This window comes from Eleutherodactylus coqui, chromosome 6 (genome assembly GCF_035609145.1).
Source record: "Eleutherodactylus coqui strain aEleCoq1 chromosome 6, aEleCoq1.hap1, whole genome shotgun sequence".
Lineage (NCBI taxonomy): Eukaryota > Metazoa > Chordata > Amphibia > Anura > Eleutherodactylidae > Eleutherodactylus > Eleutherodactylus coqui.
Window position 1 is genome coordinate 134450329 of NC_089842.1, and position 9738 is coordinate 134460066.

The window sequence follows — 9738 nt, forward strand, 5'->3', positions numbered from 1 at the left end:
TCTTTAGATATTTTCTCCCTCTTTCCATTTGATAAACATATTTTTCTTCCTTTTTAACATGTGTACAAGTTCTGTGTTCATCCATCCTGGTCTCTTTAAATGCTTCCCATTCTTCCTTCTTTAGGGATTGTTAACGATTGTGCTTTGAGAATCTCATTTCACAATATTTCCCAACCTTCTTGGACATTTCTGTCCTTAAGAACATCCAGCCATTGGATTCTTCCTACCTTCTTTCTGAGTTCATTGAAATCTGCTTTTCTGAAATCCAACCTTGAGGTCTGAGTTTTCTCAGGTCTTCCTCCCTTTGTTATCCAATATCCAAGGATAGCCTGATCATTGCCTCCTAAGGTCCCAGCCACCCATACTGTGTAAGAATGAATAATTGCTTGTGTAGCAAAGATTTGCAGTTTGAAAGCATATTAAGTGAAATATGCGCCCTGCAATACCCACACAAATACATATTGCCACCACCAGCTTGTTACACGTAAACTGGAATCCAGTCTTATGAATTATGAACACCATCTTCAGAGTTATAATTCATTTTAAAAAGGGCAAGGCTGACTAATAAATTGCATATTTACTCTAGAAAAAGACTACCAGAGCAGATACATATATATACACAAAGGATATACACAAAAAGAGGTTGTTACACAGGAGTATAAGGGTGTACAGGTATATACGCACACAAACAGTATTACAAAAATAAACAGGAAGAAATTTAAAAAAGTATACTGGATTTGGGATACACAGCCCAAAGTTCTAATACGTGCAGAGTCACTGAAACGAATAGGACAGCCTTATGCTGAAGGTGTATCTCTGAAGTCCAACACCCAGCCTCTGTGAGCCCCCAATCTTAAGAGTTTCCCCAGAGCACACCTCCCCTCACCCCCTCTGAGGTCATACAAAGAAGGGAGGTTTAGATTTGTATGAGCTCTGAAAAATCATAATTCCCCATTTCAGTCATATCTCCGCACAAGGTCCTCCGATTGGGAAGATATGCCTGCCATATTTCTGGTCATAATTTTATGTATTCATTGATATCAAGCATGACACGTAAGTTATAACCAGGTCTGGGGATACGCAGTTTGAGGATGTTCTGGGGCCCATACTGAAACGTGTGTGGGTCCGTTTTATTCAGCTGGGCCACCTGATTCTGAAAATATATATCATATTGGGCTGGGACCCTCACACAACTAATAATTCTTATTAAAAGATTTTCGCTAATCTGAATTTTTGGCTGTGGTGTGTCTACAAGAAGCCCTCTGCCAGGTGAATGCTTTTTCTAAGTTTTCATTAACAAGTGCCTGGTCATACAACCCAGTATCTTCATGCTAATACTACCCAAACAAATACAGGTGGGAGAAGAAAGAAAGGGGGATTATTTACATCACAGCACAACTCTTGTCCATGGAAGGTGAGACAATGGCCTGCTCTAAATGTAAACATCAACAGGCATTGGCAAAGAAGAAAAATCCCTATAACTGTATTCCAACTTTTCAAGGCCAGCATGGGATTATACAGTGGATAAAAAATTGGATGCTGAATATAGGTCTAAGGCCTGGCACACAGAACAAAATGGCTGATGGCCTAACAGTCTCTATATCACACTGTTTCAGTCTCTTCCCCTGCTTCACCCTGAATCCTTGACAAGGAATCAGCCTTTGGCCCTCTGTCCACAGGCTCCTGCTCCCGGGAGCCGCCGCCCGGGAGCAAGAGCCGCACATGAATCTCCGCCGGTCAGCCTAATCTGATCACAATGATTCTCCACTCGTGGACAGGGAGCTGGCGCTTTCCATAGCAATGCTATGGAAAGCTTCGGCCAGCGTGAAATCACGCCCATGGACAGGCGCCCTTACCGTTCCTGGACCCCGGTCGGTAGGAGACAATAAAGTTGAATCTTGAAAAGAATAAGTCCCATCAAATTTGTTTTGCTGATAGTCTTTTAGCTGTATGCAAAAACTCTAAATCCCTATGGTCTGTCAGAACAGTCAATGGATGATGTGCTCCATCCAACAGATGTCTCCATTCAGAGAAGGATACCTTGATAGCTAAAAGTTCCTTGTTCCCAATGTCGTAGTTTTCTTTCCGTTGCCGATAAGGTATAGGACAGAAATGCGCATGGGTGTAGCTGAATCTTGTCTCCAACCTGTTGTGACAAGATAGCTCCTATTGCCAACTACGACGACAAAAGGCAATTCGGGATTTGGGTGGACCAGTACTAGTGTAGATGTAAAGAGAGTTTTTTTTAATTTTTCAAAGGCAACCTGCGCCTCTGGGGACCAAGAAAACGCTTGCGTTTTCTGTGTGAGAGCAGTTTTTTTAAAAAGGCTTTTATGAATTTTCTATAAAAGTTTGCAAATCCGACAAAACATTGAACCTCCTTTACACTCTTGGGAACAGGCCAATCCACCACAGCCTTAATCTTGCTGGGATCCCTGCTTAGACCACTGGGAGCGATGATATACCCCCCCCCCCCCCACCCCGCCCCAGAAACTGTATCCAAGTCTGTTCAAATTCACATTTTTCTAGTTTGATATAGAGGTAGTTCTTTCAGAGTCACTCCTAGACCAACCGGATGCGGTTAGGATGTTCTTCCAATTTGCCTGAGAAAATAAGGATGTCATCGAGGTAGGCCACCACAAATTGATCCAATAGGTCTCAAAATGCATCGTTAATAAAATGTTGGAAGGTGGCAGGAGCACTGCACAGTCCGAATGGCATGACTAGATATTCGAAGAGTCCATATCTAGTTCTGAAAGCTGTATTCCATTCATCCCTGGGGCGGATCTGTAGCAGGTTATATGCTCCTCTGAGTTCCAGTTTAGTAAAGTAGAAAATAATAGAGGGACACATTTTATTAGCCTTCTACTCCGTCAGACCTGTGCCTAATTGTAAGACTAAGCTGAGTCCCTATGAAGGTTTGTTTGGTAGGAGCCCTGTTACAGGCCTATACTTTCTCCAGTCCCAGCATGAGAATTTCACTTCCTATGTAAGTGCTTTATGTCAGGAGTTAACTGTAACCTGGAAATGTGTATTTTTTTCAATTCTAGATCCAGAAAAAAAAGAGAAGTCGCATAGTTATGTCTTGACTGAGTCACCTTATGAGGTGACTGGGTTGTCCTCAAAAGGACATATCAGGTAAAAAGTTTGGAACCGAGATTTGATAGACTACACCAGAACCAGTTGATAACTGCCACTTCAGTCACATTGAAAGGAAAAGACAGTTGCATACACGCTAGCCGCTGCAAGAGAGTCCTCGCTTGCATTGGTGCTTCTGGGATGGCTGCCTTGCAGATAGTCCGGTACTGGTTTTGGAGATGTTCTTACATATTCTGGTGCAGGTGGGTGGGGTATTAAGTGTGACATGTTTAGTTGCACCTGTGGGTAATTATCAGGGCTATTTAGTTTGGCCTGATACTGAGCTGAAGTGCTGATTTTTCAGTCTCTCTCTTGCTGTGCTAGCAGTTAAAGCTTGGTCCTGGATCTTTCAGCTGTGAGTGCATCTCAGAGCGAAGTATAGCTCTTGTTTACTTTCCTATTTTTGGTTTCTTGTGTTTTTCCCCTTTCCCACGTAGGGTCAACTAGGGGCCGAGACATGCGGTCAGAGCCGTCCTTATCGGGACGATCACCCTCCTTTCAGGCAGGGTCCTCCTTTGTGTTTAGTTATATAGGGACAGTGTTTCACATATATTTGTTCTATTTTGTTTTATCACTGCAGCCTCGGGAGATCCACGGGTGACAGATCCAGCACATCCTTGTTGGACATAACGTCACTTGTGAACCAGAAAAAGACTCTTGTTGTTGTTATGTGCCACCGTACATACACGGACTCAGTAATGTTTTGAAAGATAATTGGGACAAAACGTTTGTTAAAAATCATGAAGTAGCATTTGATGATGCAGAAAAACTAAATAATTGTTGAATGTGTACTCATGCCCCCACAGAGTCCTCTATGCCCTTTATGTCTATAACCCTCACTGTGGAGAAGATCAGATCATGATTGAAGAAAATTCTTGGTACCCCTGTGTTGTTAAAAAAAACAAAACACCAGAGCACAACTTCCCTAGTAATGGTTGGAGCATGCCTCGGTGACCACTGGCTGGTTCTTAGTTTCTCATGGTCTGGGAATCATCATGCCATCTCATTTGCTCAGGAAAATGCCATTATAGGCTGTTATCTCTCCTGGACAAAATGTGCATGTGTGGAAGTCACAAATAATGTCGTAACTCTGTTTTCAAATTACACCCCCTATGGGGATTGCAATGAGCTGCCTAATAACCCTGTACAATGTGTGGGACAACATCAATGGTAAGACAGTAGAAAGTCAGGCCAGAACGTAGGATGCCCTGCTCTTTGGATGGCAAGTTGTCTGGAGTCCTAGATCACACAGTAGTGGCCATGCCAGTTTTGTGAACATGCACTCATCAAGAGAGCTGCGGATAATTGGCCGAAGACAAGTGGTAAGCCTCGTGTAATGTCTATGGGCATGGCTAATAAGATTTGCCCACTCATACTACAGATGAGTAGAAATGTCACCAGCAGCACAGTCAATATATACCCTATTCAGGGAAGGCAAAGCCTGCACAGCCACTCCTGGAAAATGAACTCCACTTCTCCAGTTATCGCAAATACTTAAATCCAATATGAATGGCAGCAGAACAGCTCCAGTGCATAAAACAGGTCTTTTATTTCATCTGTTATAATGGTACAGGCAACGTTTCGACCATTCAATGGTCTTTATCAAGCATGTACAATCACCAAAACAACCCCCTTAAAACATAAAACATATGTGCTCTTAGCCAAACAATAACTCCAATGTCACTCCTTCCCTTCTTAATTATGTACACAGTTGTGTCAAATACCTTGAAATTAGACATACTGTATCTCTTCCGGTTCCATAGCACCTACAGCTCCATCTATGACATTCACCCATATCCACGGCATTCATAATTCTCTATGCGCATGCGCGCGCTACGTCATCACATCCGCGCGCTGCCTCCTAGCCCGACGTGCAGCAAAGTCACATCGTGCATGTACATTGCCCATACTCTACTGCGCATGCGCACACCGTCACCCACACGTCAGCACGCCGGCGAACAGCGTCATCACGTCCGCACACACCGTCTCCAATATCCAATCTCCGGTGCTAGTGCGCAAGCGCCCGTGTCCCTCGCAACTCCTGTCACTCTGCCAGAGATTACTCTTTCAGTTTTATGCATGCAGAAATTGAACGAAAATCAAGAAGCAAACAAATTCTCATTCGTCGTTCAGTCGCTGCAGGCCCTTTATAGTCACTACATCTCCCTTTATGCAGTGCAGCAGAGTATGCTCTGTACAGACTAGACCAGCAGGGAGTGCAGAGCCCAACCTAACACTAAAGGGGCTGCATAGGTTGTTTTATTGTGTAGTGCCTCCATATAACACTGCATCTCCCACAATGTAGCACAGCAGAATATATCCTGAACCAGCAGGGGGTGCAGTGTGATATTTATCATGAAGTCTCACAGTGACTGATGGGTAAATATCTGCCCTCCAGTCGTGTCCTTGCTACTTCTTAGCTATATCTGTTCCTGGGAAAGCTGGGTGGCCGCCGTTACGGCCTATAACCTCCTATAGAGGTCGCCAGCCAGCTTTTCTCGGCCCCTGAAAGGCAGATCTGCATAGCAGAGAGCTTTACAATTCAGGGCGTATGAAAAGCTGGGTGACATTATTGTACATTCTGACTACTACAGGGTTAATTATATGTGACCCCGGCGGACGGTCCTGTATAAGGACTATATTGGGTTAATAAGCAGCCGTCTGAACTTTGACCTCTGCGGTGGCCGAGTGCCCAGACTGTGCCCACATATATGGCATGGAATGTGCTGAGCACAGGGACACTAACCCCCTGGCAGGGAAGGGGTTACATCAGACTGGACCCGGGTCACATGACACCCAAGACTTGAGGGGGGGTTCTGGGGTAGAACAGATGGGATTCTGGGAAGAACCTTCTGCGCAGCTCCTGCTTCACACCGAGAGGCATCATGGAGAGCAAGTAAGAGACCGAGCTGCTGCAGCGCATCAGACCTATCTATTGCTCCCTATTATCAGCCACTTCAGGCTGTTGTGTTGGGATGAGTGATGGGAAGTGCAGAACACTCCATGATTACTACTTTATGTCACCTACCTCCAGTGCTGAGAAACGTACCCCTATATGGGGGGGGATCAGCCGGCCGCACCCCCTTATTGTAGAACTAGTCGGCGCATTTCCCCTTTAAGGAATTTGGGGGTTTAATTAACTGATCTGCAAAGATAGAAAATCTTTCAGCAGCGCCCTCTGCTGGTCATATGAAGACACTGCGTGGAATAGAGGTCCTGTGTGGGTAAAGGGCCGCACAAGCAGAGCTGCAGTGTAAAGCATGGTAGAGGGACAGAGCAGCAGCCTATGAGCAGGTGGATGTCAGACTATAGCGGACATTGCAGCTGAGCTGGAGTCACTGATCATAGCCGTGCTTTAATGGAGGTGACCAGGGATAGTCAAGGGGGCGGGGCTTATGTCTGTATTAACCGTTGTCTGTCTCAGGCCGCCGTCACGTGACCTGTACGTAGCCGCCATGTTGCTGAGCGGCGCCGGAGACGCTCTGGGCTACAGGAAGCAGCTGTGGGAATACTGTAAGTCCGGGCCGCAGATTCACAGGGAGCTGCAGGAGCTGGGGGGCCTCCAGAACATCGCCGTGTCCCTCCCGGACTGGCCGGTCAGTGACGACACCGTGCTCCACCTGGCCACGGGCGAGAGCCTGGCAACAGGTGGGTCCTGATGGGGGCCACGGGGGCCGCAGCCACCTGTCCGACCCCTGCTTGATATGTCCTTGTTCTCCACCTGCAGGGAAGCTGAGCGAGGAGCTACATGTACCAGGAGCTGGCGGCCAGATATGTGTCCGCCATGACCGACATGGAAGGAAGGAAGCCGGGGCCCACCAGCATTCTGGGTAAGACTGCACTCACAGCTAGAGCTGCACTCACAGTTCTGCTCACTGTCCGCTCTGAAGCAGTTGCTGCTGGTTCAGTGTTGTGCGGAGCGTGCCCTGCTGCACTGCATTGTGGGAGATGTGGCAGCGAGCTGGTGGGGCTCCCGCGTCCTGCGGTGGGTGCAGCTCTGGGTGTGACTGGAGTATATAACTGTCTCCCTCTCTCTTCAGGAACCTCCCAGCTGCGCCCCGGGGAACCTGGCGGCTATAAGATCCCCTTTAACCCCTCGGCGACTGGCTGCGGAGCAGCGATGAGGTCCATGTGTATAGGGCTGAGGTGAGGCACTGGTTAGGATTAGTGGGGGTCTGCAGTGCGCCCCCTGATGGTCTATAGGAATCACTCTCATACATGATCCCACCTCTCTCCGCAGGTTCCCCCATCCGTCTGAGCTGTCTCTTCTGGTCGCAGTCAGCGTGGAGAGCGGGAAGATGACGCACAACCATCCGACAGGTCAGAGAGTCCCCCATGCTTTACCTACCCATCTTTCCGAGAACCCTGAATGGCAAATCTTCCGCTGTCCAGCGCCGACGCCTGTAGTACTACGCAGATTCAGTATGGAGGTCCATGGGAAAGCTGGGTGACGCCCTGCCGAAGCTGTCGTGGTGGTCCCATCGTTGTCACCCAGCTTTCCCAGACCTGAGTAAGAAATGGCAACAGAGGTTTAATGACTCCCCCAGTCTTATATTGACTCTCGTCCTCCGCAGGGTATCTGGGCTCTCTGGCCGCGGCTCTCTTCACGTCCCTGTCCGTTCAGAGGGTCCCCCTAGAACAGTGGGGGTCCATCCTGCTAGAGACGCTCCCGCTGGCACTGGAGTATCTGCGCTCTACGGACAGCGATGCGCAGCGGCACGCGGACGAGTGGGATTATTTCCGGCAGTCCTGGGAGAGGTGAGGAGGGGGTGACGACCGCCACGGAGGAGGGTCCTTATCTCATGTAAAGGGGGCTCCAACCCTGAGGCTGCGCAGACATAACATAAGAGGTCATTACTAGAAGCCTTCTCACTATTTGGCCTCTTCTTCAGTTCCTGAGTGCCACCTGCAGTGTAAAGCATGGAGGTTTCCTCTCTGTATACACTAGATTACATGATGGGGGTTTAATAAGCACAAATACGTCGCTCTCTAGTGTAATGGTCTCCTTTATGTGACCCTGGGAGAGGCTACAACCACCAGAACGACGGCCTCTATTCTTTACACTGCAGGCTGCATCCAACTGGGAACATACCACAAAACAGAAGCCATAGTGTTGTGTTGTCTTGTGACTCTGCGGCTTTAAGGCCCCTTTAATGCTGAGTGTGGGGGTCTCTTCCTCCTCAGGTACCTGTCGCAGAGGGGTCTTCTGCAGGGGGCCGGGCCGGCAGTCTTCCCATCTCCTTATGGCCCCGCAGAGAGGGATGTGGAGTACGGCCGCTGGAGTCTAGACGGCTGGCCGGGGAGGAGCGGTCACGATGCCCCTATGATCGCCTATGATGCTCTGCTGGGGGCCCGGGGCTCCTGGGAGGAGCTGTGCAGCCGCTCCATGTTCCATGGAGGTGAGGATTGGACGATGGCCCCCGCTTTATATACAGTGCTGCCCCCGACTTACAGTGTTTGTCCCCACACAGGTGACAGCGACTCCACCGGGTTATTGCCGGCTGCTGCTGGGGGGCGCTATACGGACTGACAAGGGTCCCCAAAGGAAACCACTGTCAGCTGGAGTATCGGGGGCGGATGGAGGCGGTGGCGGCCTCCCTGCACATGCTGGCCTGGGGGGAGACCACCGGAGGTCTCTGATAACACAACCCAAGCCCCTCTACAGCCGGAGACCACGGACATAGCCGATACCGGTGAGAAGTGACCCCTCCCTCTGGTTGTCAGTGCTCCGCCCCTTCTGGAAATAAAACTGGAACCGCGAGGAAGATCTGTGATGCTGCGAATACGTGATTTCTTTGATTGATCTCACGGTTGTAAATAAGCGCGAATGACGTCATGTGACAGGAAGTAATGGAATAAAAATGGAATACGCGTATAAGTCACTCTGACCCAGTACAAACCTCGCGGCAGATGAGAATATGGCGGCGACTGTCCACATTAGCATATAAAGTACTGTCTACGATGGATGATGAGAGTAATGATCATCTCTATAGGGAGGGGGGCTGGAGAAGGCGCCACATGTGGGACGCAGCAGGAAGACTTTATGACTACAGGTAACGTAAGGTGACCAGACGTCCCAATTTAGGCGGGACAGTCCACTTTGGGACCCTGTGTCCCGCTTTCTCCAGGTCCTCTAAGTGGGACAGCCTTTTGTCCTGTTTTCAGGACGTCTGGTCACCATGAAGGTGATTACCCGCCGGGGTGCCGCAGCTCTCTGGCTGGTAATCACTCAGTGGCACTGCTGCGGGACGCACACACTGACAGCAGTGTGTGCATCCGGGATCTTCCTCCACTGACATATCCTCCTTGGTTCCCCCGGAGGAGAAGGGAGGAGAGGTCCGGGCGCACACACGTCCTCCTGCAGCAGCACAGAGCAGAAGACTTCTTTGAAGACAAGGAGGAGGTAAGTTTATTGGTCTCAGGGGGTCACTATTACTGCTGAGGCCACTGTGGGGGTCACTATTACTGCTGAGGCCACTGTGGGGGTCCCTATTACTACTGAGGGCCGATATAGGGGACACTCAGTGGTGTACCATCAGGGGTCCCAATTGTGACCGGGCCCCTGTGCTGAGATGGCCTAGAGGCCCTGCCATATACAAA

General features: G+C 49.0%; 1 pseudogene; it reads left to right on the top strand.

Annotated features, from left to right (window-relative positions):
* The first annotated feature begins 5976 nt into the window (after window positions 1–5976).
* LOC136632664 (ADP-ribosylhydrolase ARH1-like) lies at window positions 5977–8910 on the top strand (annotated as a pseudogene).
* Window positions 8911–9738: the final 828 nt, after the last annotated feature.